The sequence below is a fragment of the Camelus bactrianus genome, chromosome 20 (assembly GCF_048773025.1).
Source record: "Camelus bactrianus isolate YW-2024 breed Bactrian camel chromosome 20, ASM4877302v1, whole genome shotgun sequence".
NCBI lineage: Eukaryota > Metazoa > Chordata > Mammalia > Artiodactyla > Camelidae > Camelus > Camelus bactrianus.
Window position 1 is genome coordinate 40,998,186 of NC_133558.1, and position 16,126 is coordinate 41,014,311.

The 16,126-nt window shown below is 39.8% G+C and overlaps 1 pseudogene; it reads right to left on the reverse strand.

The window, feature by feature from the left end:
• LOC141574142 (centrosomal protein of 162 kDa-like) overlaps positions 1-16,126 on the reverse strand; it is a 123,616-nt pseudogene that overhangs the window by 5,035 nt on the left and 102,455 nt on the right.

Genomic DNA, 16,126 nt, shown 5'->3' on the forward strand with positions numbered 1-16,126 from the left:
AGTCCCCAAATGTACCTCACCCCAAGATTTCCTTCAAATCTTTTCCAGGTTTTTTCCTTATAGAGTAGTAATCACATTTAATTGGGCAGTTTGGTTTAGAAGGTTTTCTGTAGAAACCTCTTAAATCATTCATAAAGGATCTGTTTCAGTCAATGTAAAATCATGCCATTAATCCCTCCAAGTCACTGGAGGACCATTAACATGGCCAGTGAAGGGGTCAGCCCCGCCAGCACTGTGATTCTCCCCAGGAGGGGGCGGCGGGAGTGTGGCGGGTGGTTCTTGCTCCAGCTGCGGTCAGCCAGTGCTTTCACACCAGAATTCTCCCTTCCTGAGTTCTTCATTTTGATTTCTCTAAGTTGTTATTTTTCAGTAATAGTACATGGACAGTATCTTTTCCTTTTATACAGGAAAGGAAAGTTGCTTAGATATGAAATTCAAACATGAAAACACTGCAGAATTTGGGACTTCTCAGCCCTTCTTAAAAAAAAAATGGATTAAAAAAAATTCAGTCAAATTATAGGGCAATCAAAATAATTCCAGAATGGAGGAGCAATGGCTAATGGACTGGTGAAAGGCGTTCTGGCTCTGTAATAACCAGAACCAAGATCCACTTTCAAACACTTAAGGGAATTACAGCTGCTGGAGAGAATATAATAAATATATTAATTATAAATAATATAATCATACGTAAATATATATAATGATATATGACACATACATTATATATAGTATATAAAATAAAGTTATAAATAATATACTTACTAAAAAAAAAAAACCAACAAAAATGGGTAGGAGTCATGCGAGTGGGGGATGTAAGAATTTTACTACGTATTTAATAGAAGGGAAAATTGATCGTGTATAAAATTGGAAAAAGCAGTTAAAAATAACAATACAGCTTTGGCAGTCTTTCAGGGGTTTTCATAATGTATGTTCTTGAAGGACCTTTTGGGCTGTAACATTTCTCAGGATGAAGTTTCTTTTTCTTCTTACGGATTTAAGTAAAATGAAACCTAATGTTTTAATGAAAAGAACTGATAAAGTGTGATCTGTTCTTATAAAATGCTTCGTCCATTTTTATTTGTCCACGTGCCTGCCTGTCTCCTTCCTTCCAGCTCTCATCCCTGCTTCCTTCCATCTGCAGAAGGACACACACACGAGAGGCATGGAATGAAGCTCACCCACTATGACACCAGCTGTTTCTGGCTAAATTATTGCTTCCTTTTTACTTTTCTGTATTTTTGAATTTAAATAATAACCAACTGTTCCTTTTGTGACAACAAACATACTAATCTAAAAATAAAAACACAAGAGTAGACAGTCAAAGAAAATTAATTTAGAATAAAAAGGAAAATCACCACATGGCAGACACTGCTAGCTGCCAACCTCCTCTTCCTCCCCACTAAAATTCTGCCCCGGGCAGCAATGTGCCAGTTAAAAACACCCCTCCCCCTGGACTCCATGCACCAGGGGTGGGGGGGTGGCGGGGGCACAGGATCAAAGTTCTGACCAGTAAGATGAAAGCAAAAATTTCCAACACCGGGCTTCCAGGACAGCGACTACTTCTCTGATTAAGCTGCTGAGTTAATGGGTGTATACCTTTAAGCTTTCACCCTCTTCCTCCTGACAGGGCTGGAGGTTGTGCAGCCATCTTGTGACAAGGAAGACTGAAGTCACAGACTAGGGATTTTGCAGCAGGAAAGAAGGGGGTGTGGTCTGGTTCCTTGCACAGGTGCACCGGCTCTGAATTAACTGGCCCAGGCTTCCTGGTTACGTGAAAGAGAAGACTTCGAACTGCATCAGTGCCACTCACGAGGGGCTGCTCCCTGGGAACCAGGGCTGATGCCAAGCACAGTCTCTAGACTTTCTGTACACGTGCTTTTGGCTCAGAGGCTGCTTCTCTGGCACCCAACCTGTGACAAGTAACAACCACCTCCAAGGAATTCCAGTTCTTTGGAATAAAACTAAAATCACTCTGGGCAATTTTCAAAAAAAAAGACTTTTTTTTTTAAAAATCCTACTTAACAGAGACTCTAATGAGAAAAAGTAGATCAGTACAAAAACAGAAAATCACAGTTTGCCATTGTACTCAAATAAATGTGAATTTTAGTGATGTGTTTTTATTTATTTTGGCAGTAGTAACACTATGAAATTTTGAAATCAGGGAAAATGTTCATAAAAATATTGTTGCCTTCACCTATCAAACTCTATGCCATCCCCCTCATTTCCATCGACTGTGACCTGACGTCTGGCTTCACTCTTAGTAATTTCCAACTGCGCACCAGAGACCCTTCAACTCCCTCCTTGTGCACGTCTCTCCGCCCCAGCTGCTCTCTCCCACTCGTTTTTCTGGGTCTTTTTCTGTTACCAGTAATGCAACTGCGCCCGAATCTCAGTCTTAGGCATTTACCCTCTGGCAGTCCTACTCCCACCAGGCGTGCCCTCTGGCACCTGGATGCCCACAGCACTTGGGCCCCCGGGACTCACTCTGTTGATCCTGTGTGTCTCATACTGTCCACACCCCCGATGTCTCTTCTTCCTTCACGACCCCGCTTACACCCCAGACACTTGGGCAACTCCTTCCTGCTCCTCTTTCAGTCCACTGCACTCACTGGGCAAAAACCACTTCTCTTGGTAAATCCAACTACACAACTATCAACACCCGCAGTCGTGCGGGAGAAAGTGGCTGTACACTCATAGATACACACACACACACACACCCCTCCTGCCTGTCTGCTCCCAGCTCACATTCACGGTCACCAACCTGTTGCAGACTTCCTGCTGCTGGGAGCCCAGCCCTCCAGGAGAGCCCCCCCACAACTGCTCCCCTCCAGCACCCTGGCCCCATCCTCACTGCCACCTCATCACAGCACGTTTTACTTCTCAGAGGAAGTGGAGGAAACCGGAGGAAATCACCCCATCTCTCACCACTTCTGCCCCTACCATTACCCACACCCACCTCTCCCCTCCTCCTTTCTGTTTTTCCACAGGTGAACTGTCCACCTGAAGCCAACCCTCCCACTGTGCCCTGGACCCCATTACAGTCCCTCCACTCGAGGACTCTGTTCTACGACTCCCCTCATCACGCACTTCTTCCCGGCTACTGCATCTTTCCAAAAAGAGCAAACATTCTATTGTTCATTCTTACCACAATTTCTCTCATTAAATTCAAAACAAGGCAAGACAAAAGGCTTCCCCTGACTCCACCCTCCTGCCAGATACTGCCCCCTTCCACCTTTTACACCTTTTTCTCCAGGGGGGTCTATAACTTGAAGTAGCCATTTCCAATTCTCCTGTTCCCAGTCTGCCTTTCACAGCCACCTGCCCATGGAAACTGCTTGTCCAATGCCTACGGCCTCCTTCCTGCTAAACTCCAAGGTCAGCTGTCAGTCCTCATTCTCTCTCTCTCTCAGCAGCAGCAGACACAGCAGATCAACTCTTCTCTGTATACCTACCCCACGTGGCTTCAGGAGTGTACATGCTCAGGTTGCCTCAACCTTGCTCTGTCCTTTCAAGTTAGCCCTCTCCCTCCTGAACTCTTTAGGTCAGCACGCCCCAGGCTCAGGCCTTGGTTTGCCTTTTCTCTCCAGATATGCTCCCTTGATAATCTTTGTCAAGTCTAGGAGAATATTATGTGTAATGAAGTCAGTCAGATGGAGAAAGACAAAACTATATATCACATGGGGAATCTCAAAAATAATACAAATGAACATATATGAAAACAGAAAGACTCACAGACAGAAAAGAAACTTGTGGTTAACAAGGGGAGGTGGGGGAAAGGAGAAATCAAGGGTATGTGATTAACGTACACAAACTACTGTACATAAAATAGTTCAGCAACAAGGATTTACTGTACAGCACAGGGAACTCTACCCAATGACTTGTAATAACCTATAACAGAATATAATCTGCCAAAAAACTGATTCACTTTGCTGTACTCCTGAAACTAACACAATACTGTAAATTCATTATACTTCAATTAAAAAAAAAAACCCATGGCTTCAAAAATATTCATTTTTCACAACACTTGATACCTACAGCCCACACCTCCCTCTCAACTTCACACTCCTCCATCTAACCGCCTCCTTGCCATCTCCACTTGCACACAGAACAGGCATCTCAAAATTAGCACCTCAGCAGCTCAACTCCTGGTCCTCTCTCCGCCCTCAAGCCCACTCTGCCTCCCCCTCCACCCCAGCCGGAGAGGAACTGCATTCTTCCAGCTGCTCAAGCCACAAACCCTGCCATCATCCATGACGCCTCTCTCACAACCCTGGACCAATCTTTTAGACTTTCAGCTCTATCTCCTGAATACATCCCCATCCAACTGCTTCTCATTACCACCACTGCCACCACCCTGGATCGAGCCCCATCACTCCCAGCCCGGATTCCTCAAATCCCCTTCTAACTGGTCTCTGTGCTTCTTCCTGTGCCCCTATGGTGTGGGTCTATATTTGAATGCATTCAGTCAATGGCATCAGCCCGAGGAATCTGTCTAAAGGATATGACAGGTGAAGTCACTGCCATGCTCACAACTTCCCAGGCGCTCACCTTTCCACACTGAGTGAAAGCCCAAGGCTGCTTCATGCCCTAGAAAAGCTGACCACACCTGTCCCTGTGATGCCCGACCTCACCTCCCCCAACCCTCTCTGCCCACTCTGCCCCAGCCATGTGGGTTTCTATGCTGATCCCCAAAATGCCAGGCATTCCTCCTTCGGGACTTTCACACTGTTTCATTTTCTGGAATATGCTTCCCCCACACACCCACACAGCCAATTCCAATTCCTTCTACAAGTCTTTGTTCAAAGGGCTCTCTCACTGAGGCCAAATCTATCTTCCTTTCCTCCCACCAAAATGGATGACTCCACCAGGAAATAACTCAGATAGGCACTGGGATGTACAAACACATACAAGTGATTAATAAAACATCCAGACCCTCCAAAACTAGACCAAACTCATATCCAGATATTTCTCTCTGTATCCACCTTCATTTGTACATTGCCCTTTGCATTCTGCATTTATAGCTCTTTTCTGGCAAACATTTTGGATATTACAAAGCCAACCAGCTGAGGAGGGGTTTGACTCTCCTATCTTATATTCACCTCCCAAACTTTCTGGGTCTCATTAAGGAAAACCTAGAATTAATGATGACAAACCCCCTGAACTGAAGTGAATTGAATCTGTCTTTAAGAGACAGAATGTAGCACCTTAAGATTAAATTTTTTCTGCAAATAAGGAAAGTTCTTAGAAGGAGAGAAGGAAACAGGGAAAGTAGAGAATAAGGAAAATGTACTGAATTTTATTATGAAAAGTGTGTACAATAAAGTTTTTTCCTGTCTTGATTTGAGGCAGAGATGGATCTCAAGTTTTTGCTTTTCATAATGTCCTTTGAAGTTTTCAAGAGTAGAAAATGTCTTGAATGGTGAACTGGGTTTGCCTTAGCCTGAGCTCCTAACTGATGCATATAATCTACTCTGGGGTTTTTCTCTAAATAAAGGATGGGTGCTTCTAGCCTTCCTGTGTGGTAGCTGTGTACCAGTCCCAGCTCCTGCTTCTCCGGAACTCAGCTGAGATCTAAAAGTCTGTGCACAAGTACAGATTCTTCAGTAGTTAAACAAACATCAGTGACAGTTGTAAATACGATTTAACAGATCGCAAAACCATAGTGCTTACTGAAGAACACAGTTTGTAGAAGGTGAGCCATGGCATTCAAGTTCTCCAAGCCTAATTCATCAGGATTTTAGTATTCTGAAGCACATCTTCAAAGTCAGGAACAAAAATAGCAAAATAATGAAACAAAACAGGCTTGCCAGAAATGAAAACATGTAATTACAAGAATGAAAATGGAGGAGAGTGGGGAAGAACACAGTTGAAATGACTTAAAATCTTATATTTTTTCCTCCAGATTTCTCAAGGTAAAAACTGCTTAGTACCCTGCCATATTTCACAAGGAACTGGAGATAGTTTATGGCTAGTTTATGGTAAACATATAAATAAAAATCATAAAATAAAAATGGAATACTGTGGTCACGAATCTATAAAACAGAATAAATCAAGAACACAGAAACAAGGAACAAAGATGTATAAGTTTCTCAACAGTCGCTAACAGCATTTATATGAAGTGCCAACTTACCTCCTTTTGCACAGCACAGACTACTGATAAGATTGAATAAAAAGCACCAGAATAAACTTAATTTTCTTATGCTACTCAAATTCTGGACTATGTTTGTTTAAAAAATTTAAAATGTAAAAAATAGCTTCTAAAAGAAAGCTAATGCTACAGTGACATTTTAAAATCTGGGGAAGACAGGATGTTGTAACAGATAACTGCTCACAGATACTCAAGATCCATGTGGCGGTCACTCTGTAATCATTCCCGCTGGCTCACAAAGTACATACCTGTCAATAGTATTTATGTAATTTCATTGATCACTATGTCCAATCAATATAAACTATAAACACTTACCTTATGTATTTTGTCATCCTGGGGTAATAATCAAGGACCAACAGATACTGTTTTCTTCAAAATATCAAGGTACATTTTATCTATTTGTTCTTCCACAGTAGCTACTCTTGGACAGTTATTTTCTGTACCTTCATTTGTTGACGTTTGTAAAACTATATGCTCATTTTTGTCCAAAAATTGGTTCACATTTTGTTTCTTGAGACATAACATTTGGATTCATCTTAAGGGGTAAAGGGTTAACAAATAGTTTCTTTATTCTTAGCCAGTTTCTTGTAGCTATAAAACAAAACAGGACACAGAGAATGAACTCTATATGACTCCTCAAATATTAATTTTATAAATATATATGTATACACATGATATACATGGAAACATTTATATTATTAACATATAATACTATTAAATATATTTAATACCTGTAACTCTCAAATTAGGTCATTAATGTTAAATATATTACAATTCTGGTTAACAGAGTATACTCACATGGTGTCACATAATTGTTTTAAATTTCAGATAATAACTTTAATACAGTATAATATAAGGGATTTCATGGTTTACTCAAAGAACTACTTCATAGGAAAGCCAAACCAAACAAGACTGAGATTGCTTTTGTTGAAGAAAAATAAAAAATGAATTTCTAAATGGCCCTTTTGTAATATACCCTTTGTCCATATTATAACATCAACATACATTTGAGGCAGGAAAAACATTTCATACCTTTCCAGTAGAAACTAAAGAAGCAACCATAATTTACATCAATAAAGCATAGAATATAAATATTAAAATGCATGAATTTCATCATGGTATAGGAAAATCTTAAAATCACTAGGATTTTAAAATGAAATCATTTCTGTGGCTTAAAACACTTAAATGCAATGTAACACTTCAGAACACTGCATTTTTAAAATATGAGAAATGTCCTTTAAGGAGATGTTATAAATATGGGTGAACATCAGCATATTATGGGAGCTCCAAAAACATGGATATTTTCATTTTCAAATTACCTTAATCATGGTCAGTTACTTCACTTAATTTTGTAATTTATAAAATAAGATTAAAGAAACATTTAAGAGGCTACCAATTCATATGAGTTAGATTGGCTTCTCAATAACTGCTAGAAATAACTATGAGAAGTAGCTGGAATCATCAGAAAACCTAAGAGCTCTTCTTCGTGGCAGCAGGACCCAGCCGGCTGCTCACTAACACTGCTCCCTGTGTGTGCCGCACACCAGCTGAACCACACTCCACTCCACCTCCAGTCTACACAGGACCATCACCAGTTCCAGCGTTTAGAATGTCAGGCAACAGTGACCAGAAGCTAAAATATGTGTCATGGGCTTAGTGGTTTGGTTCTGGGTGACAAGGAAACTGATACTAGAGGCTGGAGAGGGAGCAAACTCATATTTTATGAAAAGTGACAAAACATTTGCTAAGTTGTCACCTACAGTAGTTTATAAGGCTGACCACTGGCTCCTGAGCCTGGGGCCCTCAGCAGAGTCTGAGAACGGTAGGAGAGGACAGGAAGTGTTGAAATGCCAGCTACTACTGGCTACTGCTGACAAGATACTGTGGGAAAAATATGAGCACAAGACAGAATGGGCCGGTCATTAAAGAAGGAATTCAAGAGAACAGAGTCTAGAAACTCAGGGCCTCTTAGGCTCACTCTCTGCAACTGGACTCAAACAGTAAGATTCAGCACTGAAAAATGCTGTGAAAAATCAAGATTTCATGAGAATTCTTTGTTGAAGAGTGACTCAGTTCCTTGGCAAACATCACATTAGAGGTGTCATCTTCAAACTTAAGATTATTGCTCCTCATAATAACCAGACAGCTGCAATTAAACTGAGAAAAAAAACAAACTAGTTTTCTATAAATGTAATTACTAGCACATGGGACTGACTGGAACCAAATTGATCAGAAGCCTAAAAAACTTTCTGAAGCAGCTGTAATGACAAAGATGACAAAGAAACCACAACTCTACTTTAAAAAAATAAAAAAAGCTAGAGACTTGTCTGGCAGCCTTAGAACCACCTACCTGCAGGCAGAAAGGGGGTGGAGAAAGAGTGCCTTCTCAAAGGTGGGCGCCCCCTCCTCCCGTTACCCACTTCAGTTGAAGCCAGTGGTGAAGAAACACAAGACCACTGGAACCAGGAGCTACACGGAACAATATATTTATGAAGTAGTTCTTCCTTAAAAGCAGAATAATGCCCTAATTAAGGAAAACGCCCAACTTGAAGGTAGGGGGTCTTCATAAGGCCTTTCAGTGGATCTCAAAGCTGCACTACTGATTGCTGTAGCTTCCTCACTCTTCTCCTTTCTGATTAGGAGTAATCTTAGTCTCACCGCCATATTGGGGTGGGGAAGGAAGGATGAAACTTGTCTTTTATTTCACTGATTAGTAGACAATGAGGAGCTACACTGAAACCTGACAAAGAGAACCGTGCTTCTCCTGGAAATCCTGGCTTTTCAGATAGATACGTTTCTGAGTGGGACTCTGGGGCAGAGTAGGTCTTTGTTCAAGGAAGAGTGGAATGGATATTTGGCTGTTAGAAGGGAAGTTTCTGGTGGAGACTGGCTAGATGCCTACCAAATGCATTTACATTTCTTTCTGGCCATATGAGCAAACCACACTTCCTAGCCCTCTTGGACCTAGTTTAGTTGGATGTGCTGGTTCTTACCAACACAATGTGGGCTGAAGAGAGGTAACACTCCTGTGATTAGGCAGTTAAAAGGAAGCATGCTAACCATCTATTTCCTTTCCTTATTGACTGATGAGGCCAGGAGGACCTCAAAACCATGTGTTGATAACAGAAAGCCGCCTGGGTCCCTAAATGACTCTGTGGAGCAGAGTCCCACCCCCAACTCCACTGAGACACTTGGAATTATGATGTGAGCAAGACATAAGTAATTGATGATGCCAAACTACTAGAATTTTAAGGATTATTTGTTACAGCAGCTAGGGTTACTTATCCTATGGTTTACTAAAGAGGTTTGGATATGTATATTCAACTTTCTACTACTGACATTCCTATAATTATTGTTATGCCTTTAATGTAAGTATATTTGTTTTCAGCTTCTAAACACAAATGTAAACATCTCTATTTAGAATTCACATTATTAAAATTGTGTCAGTTATGCCAACAAAGACACAAGATTTGTAGAAAAATCCCTTCAGTGACCCAAGTGTAGCCCCAAACAGCAGTGATAAGGGAGCCCAATCAGCCCTGTAAAAACACTAACTAGCACTGCAGACCAGGGGAGAATGCTAGCCTTAGCAGTAAGTAGACAGGGTTTAGGGTAAACTACAGCACGTCACTTTCTCTCAACTAGCACACTCAATACAATGAAGGTCAGGAAATCACTGCACGTGGATTTCATCATAAGCCTGGGGTTCAAGGAGGGGCTCAAAAACTTGTCTGTTGAAAACACAAATGAACAAATAATACAAGAATGGATGACAGGCTTTTCACAGAAATATTTCACAGAGATCAAAGACCTGACAATCCAAGTGCATTGCTGGGTTATGGCCATGTGATCTTGAACAATTTATTTAACCTCTTTAAGCCTAGGTTTCTCATCTATGAAATGGGAGTGATAATGGAATATATATACCTCATGCGGCTGCTGTAAGAGTAAGTGAATTCTAATATGTAAAGAACCTAGCACAGTATCAAGCCCACAGTAAGCGAGGGGTAAAAATGTTAGCTGTCATCATCTGGTTCTTGTGAGAGCCCCGCCACTAAGTTGGTTCACCTCAGTCTCATCACTTGAATGATGGGGATAAAGATGCCTGACCTACTTATTGTGCGGATCTCATGAGATAATGGATGTGACACTTGTCTTACGACAAGGTTACTGTGACATGGTACCCTGTGCTGGTGAATGACAGCAAGGTCCCACAAGCTTCCATTAAAAGCTACTGGAGCTGGAACATTTTCACAAAGCCTGTTTATCCTGTGACCAAAGAACCCACCCTAGGAGATGATGGCTGGTCTGTGACTAAGTGCAAAACTAACTGGTTTAAAAAGAAGCAAATGGATGACTCATATACAGAATAAAATCCATGTTCTCTCTTACCATTTGAATGAACTCTCCCTGAGCTATTAAAGCTGATGAGATTTTATTTTTCCAGTGAAAAGCTTTAAGATTATCTACCTAATTGTACAAACATTTTTAGTATCATCTATTTTTTAAAAAAATTTAGCACTAGAAGAATTTTGATAAACTAGTTGATAAAGACTAGGAAGAGAGGAGTGTCTCACAGGTAGACTCATACTAGTTATCCATTAATCATTCACTAGGGGTGGCTACACAGAACAAATGACGCCAAAACTTTCCAGTGACAAAACAATAAAGAAATAAACACCCTGCACAATCCATTCCAAAAAACTCTTACCTGACAGGTTGTAAATCAAAACCACCAACCCCAAAGGAATCTATTCTGATAGGCTTCATCAGCTTCTCTACTGTGGGCAGATCTAAGAGGGGAGAAAAGTTAAAACAGCAACCAAAAATGTTATGTAAATTGCTTAATTTAACATCTACTACCACCAAAATTACACTGTCTCTGATTGACACAGTTAATAAAATGGCACATATAATAATCCCAGTTTCCCACTGTAAACCTGCTTGTACAAGAAAATCTTCTTAGGTATTTATATTTGAATTATATATTTATATATTTTCTCTCCCTCCCCCCTACACACGTCAAATATACAAGTATGGGTGTACGTACACACACACACACACACACACACACACACACACACACACACGCTAAATATGTATTTAGTTGGTCCCAAATACTGTTCTCTATTTAAAAAATAACTTTAGCATATGTTCATGGAAAAGCATAAATAATGTGAAAATACTTAAGTGATTTCTTAATTTGGGAAGACACATTATAGGAGGAACTGAAATTTTACCCTATGTTCAGCTCTAACTTTATAGTTAAACAGATAATTCTCAGATTTCATTTAAACAAACCCTATAAATTCAGATTGAGAAACAATTACTACAGTAAATTGAATTTAAATTACACCACACTGGAAAATGTTCAGAGAGAGTCTCAAAGGAAGCAGCTTTTACCACATTCCGTGGTAGAGATGCTTTTGAGGACCGTTCCTCTTCTTGAGGATGCTCTTTCACTGAGCTCTCGGTATTTCCCCCTGCATCACTCTCAGTTCCTTGCTCATCTGCATCTTCCCAAGAAATGGCTACATGACAATACGTCTGGTGTAGAGCCTCAATGTCACTGCTGCTCTGTCTGTAAGAAACATCAGTTGAAATAAATGTAATCTCTAGCATGACCACACAAATACATGAAAATATAAAACACTAATGTCACCCCTTAATCTACCGGAAATGGTGAACAAGGCTGTGGGACAATATGATGTGATAAAGACAGGGTGAAATATAAACTTGCTAGTACATGGCACAGCCCACCAGCATGAAATCACGGCGGGCTGAGTAACCCCTGTCAGCAGGTGGAGATGCGTCCTGACGGGGTCGTTGTAAAAACTCACTCCACTAGGTACTGTCTCTTCCTACCACCCATAAGCAACCTCTGCACTGCATAAAACTACTCCTAAATTTCTCAGACTGACATAATTTTGTAAGGATTCTCTCTCTCCTCACCTCCCGCTGCCACCAGGCATCTCATCTTCTGTGTTTCTTCCACTGAAATTCAATCCTCTAACTTTGCCATACAATATGTGTTCCAATATCCTGTGTTAAAGCTGCTATAACAAAAAAGTAATTTCCTAGTGGCTAGATCCAGCCTTTAAATTTCTTCACCTTTTTTAATTTTCTTCACCCTCTGAGACATCTAACACGGCCCTCTTCCTGGGAACTGTTTCTTCCATACAGTGCCTTCCTCTCCCCACCATTCTGATGGATACTTCTCCATCTTTTATGGTACATTGTTCATCTCAGGACTCCATCTTTAGCCCTCTTTTATAAAAACTCTCTTTTTAGGGAGGAGGGCTGGATAATTTAATCAAGACTTTTCACTTAATTATTACCCATATGCCTGTGACTTACAAATCTATGTCTTTTGTCCTTAATTCTTTTCTGAATATTAAATTTCCAAATAGACATTCAGACTGTTCTATAAGTAAATCACATCTAACACAACCTGAAATGAATTAATTATATTCCCCACAAAACCAGTTCTACTCCCAGGATCTGATGTTTTAGCCGTGGCATGATTACTCACCCAGTCACCCAGAAGAGAAAATCTGATGTCACAGTTCACTCTTCCATCCCTATAAAACTCCTCCCCTTCCCACCGAGAAACAAACTCTGGAAAAAAGAATTCAAAGGACCCAATGACAATAATGATCTAAGATTTTGATGTCTTTTCTTAACTCACTTTGTACCTTTCATTACTAACAGTGGAATTTTCAAAGTTAGAGAAAAGAATAAAAGTGTCATAGAAGGGTGGAAAAAAAGAAGAGAAGCAGGGAGGCCAGTCTCCTTTTCTCCTGATATCCATGACTAAGTAATTAATGCCTAAAAATAAGACAGTATATACAGCCTCCTCTTCCTCTACATAATCTGTGAATTGCATAGTATAAAATTCTGAGGGACTATTTTCAACTCTAAACTTAAGATGTAGCCAAGCTCTACATGTGACTGTGTAAGAATGACTTACAATGGGCTATCTTTCTATCTAATGCTTCAGGTTGTAATAGAGGAGAACAAATCTGATGCCATATTGGATCTGTTCCTTTAATTTTAATGGCTGTGCCCTGTTTTCTAGGCTTAGTCTTGCCAGCTCTGCACCTTTTGTGAAACAATGTTGCCTTTAGACTGAAATGGACAGGAGAGCCTATTCTTGGGGCTCTGACCTTTAAGGATGTTAGCACTTCTGCACTCATGTAGAGATGGCAAGTTGCAAAATAGAGAATAACCTTTGTTTTGTTGAAGGTTTACAGGGACACACATGGATGGCTGCAAGAACAAAGAATTCCTGCCACAAGAAGTTTGCAACAATGAACCACACCTCTCCCCTGTGATGTTTTTTGTTGTTGTTGTTGCTGTTATTGTTGTATAAAAGGAGTCTGTATTCTGACTGGAGAAGGATGGTTCTCCAAGGATATTAGTTGGCCATCCTCTTGGTCTGCCGGCTTTCTGAATAAAATCACTTTTCCTTGCCCCAACACCTTGTCTCCAGATTTACTGGCCTATTTTGCAGTGAGCAGAATGAGTTTGGACTCAGTAACAAGGTCACCACTGCTATTTGAAGCATGCCCAAAAAGGAATAGAGCTGCTTAAATAAATTAAAAACAAAAAAGTAGGGTATACCGTCAGAGCAGAATCACTAATTAAGTGGCAGGGATATTCAGTAGGACTCTAGGGAAAAGATCTTGCCTGCCCCCTAAATACTTGATCAGACTCAAAGTAGCCTGACTGAAGGACAGAACTGATTTTATGAACAAAAGAAAAAGGCACAATGTGTTTTTTCTCCTCTACAGAAATACCAGGGGGTGTAAGTATCGCTTAGTATGGATAAAATAAGTGACCACAATGGTAACTAGCACAGCAGTACTGAGCACTCAACCTAATTTAACAGGTGAGAGGTGTCAGAAAGAAGGGGTTCTAGCATAAAGCAACAGCAGAGCAAACACGCAGAAAAGCAAATGACCTAAAAGTCAGAAATTAGAAATGGAAGGCAGAGAGGCATCAGGGACTGCTCAGACAACTGAGCAGGAGAAAGGTATGTTTCTCCTAATTTGAGTCATTAACCTATATTAAAAATAATCCCAGGGTCATGTATGTTATCTCTATTCATGTATTTTATAGAGAGTAAAATAAAGGGCTGACTTCTCACCTTTTACATTAGAAAGAGAAAATACTGTGTCATTATTTTGCAATTATTACAGGTCAAAATCTTCCTTTTTTTTTCCATTTACAAGTTGAGAAGTGTCAAATTCTACTGTGCAGTGGTAAGGGTCCCAATGTGTAGAATACTGTCACATCCAGTGACTGCGCCAGTCACACGGCCACAGCACAAAACAGCACCTGCCCATGAGGCAGATGAAAACAAGCAAAAGGCTAGACCTGGCCCTCAATTTATTGTCATCAACTTTTTAAAGACAATAAAGCACAAGGAATTTCATGAGTCATATTAATAAAAAAGATAATCTTTGAAAACATATCACCTAAACCAAGCCTGCTTAATCCCAGAAGACAAATCATTAAAAAAAAAAAAAAAAACCACTGATCTTTTCAGTTTGTAAACTAAATTCATATACTGATTTGAAGATTTTTCAAGTGTATTTTTGAAATACTAGGTAAATTTAACAGGTCACAGCCAATAGGAATTTATATGCATGCCCTCATGTTCTTTGACATAATCTGTACTATTAATAGAGGTTGATGCACATAATGAGAACCACACAGCTGGCACTGCTTTTTGAATCTCAGCAATATACTAGGCACTGTACCTTATTGCAGCTGATCATCCCACGGTCTCATTCTAGAGAAGAGGCAACAGGCTTAGAGGCATTAATTGTCCAGTGTCACCCAGCTGCTAACTGGCAAGGCTAGGAATACAAATCCAAGGCCACAAGACAATACACTACACTCTTCTAGTAAGTGACTCATCAAATTATTTCAGAATCAAGAACATTTAAGAAATAAGGTTAAAAAATTAGCATTATATGGCTGCCCAGATCATCGCAATAGACTTTTTCTTTCAGTAATACTTTTTTTACTTTTTTAAAAATTGAAGTATAGTCATTTACAATGCTGTGTCAATTTCTGGTCTACAGCATGTTTCAGTCTTACACATAAATACATATATTCATTTTCATATCCTCTTTCATTATAGGCTACTACAAGATATTGAATATTGTTCCCTGTGCTATACAGTAGAAATTTGTTGTTTATCTATTTTATACATAGTAGTTAGTATCTGCAAATCTTGAACTCACAAATTCAGTAACAGTATTTCTATTTCTGAGTTTTTCTTATAATCTATAGCAGTGGTTTTCATATTGGGTTTAACAAAATGATAGTTTTCAGAGAAAATCGTGGGGTCCACAGATATTTGGAATTTCATTTTAAAACATAAAAACTGTAATAGAAAGTAATCTGCACACTCAGATGTGCCTTTTATGTAACTAATATTTTGAAGACCACCAGCATGGTAACTTGGTCTCCAGCTTTGTTTTCATGCACATCACAGAATCAAGTTCCTCTGGCCATCCTGTGCATAAATGAATCTCCCATAATGGGTCACTGACTAGAAAAGCTGTAGCTCTATATTTGTCTTTTACAAGAACTCATGTCTTCTCACTGAGAACAGTGTAAGCGGACTATCACAGAACATATGTGACATGTACTTAACCAGCGGTGAGACTGAGGAGCACTTGCCCAGCACACATTTTCATCATGGCAGAATAATCAATTGGGTGATAACAAGTAAGTGACTGATGTGTCTTGATGGAAATTTTCTGCTGTAATTTATTAACTTTTATATTTACATTTTAAAATGGAAGTGGATAAAACTAGATGGTGATTCTTGGAATGGCAGTGACTAGAAATAAGAGATCTGTGTGGACTTTGTGCTTTTGATCATGTTTTGTTTTTCATGATCTGGTTGCTGGTTACATGGCTGTGTTCAGTATTTGAAAATTCATCATCTGCACTATGATG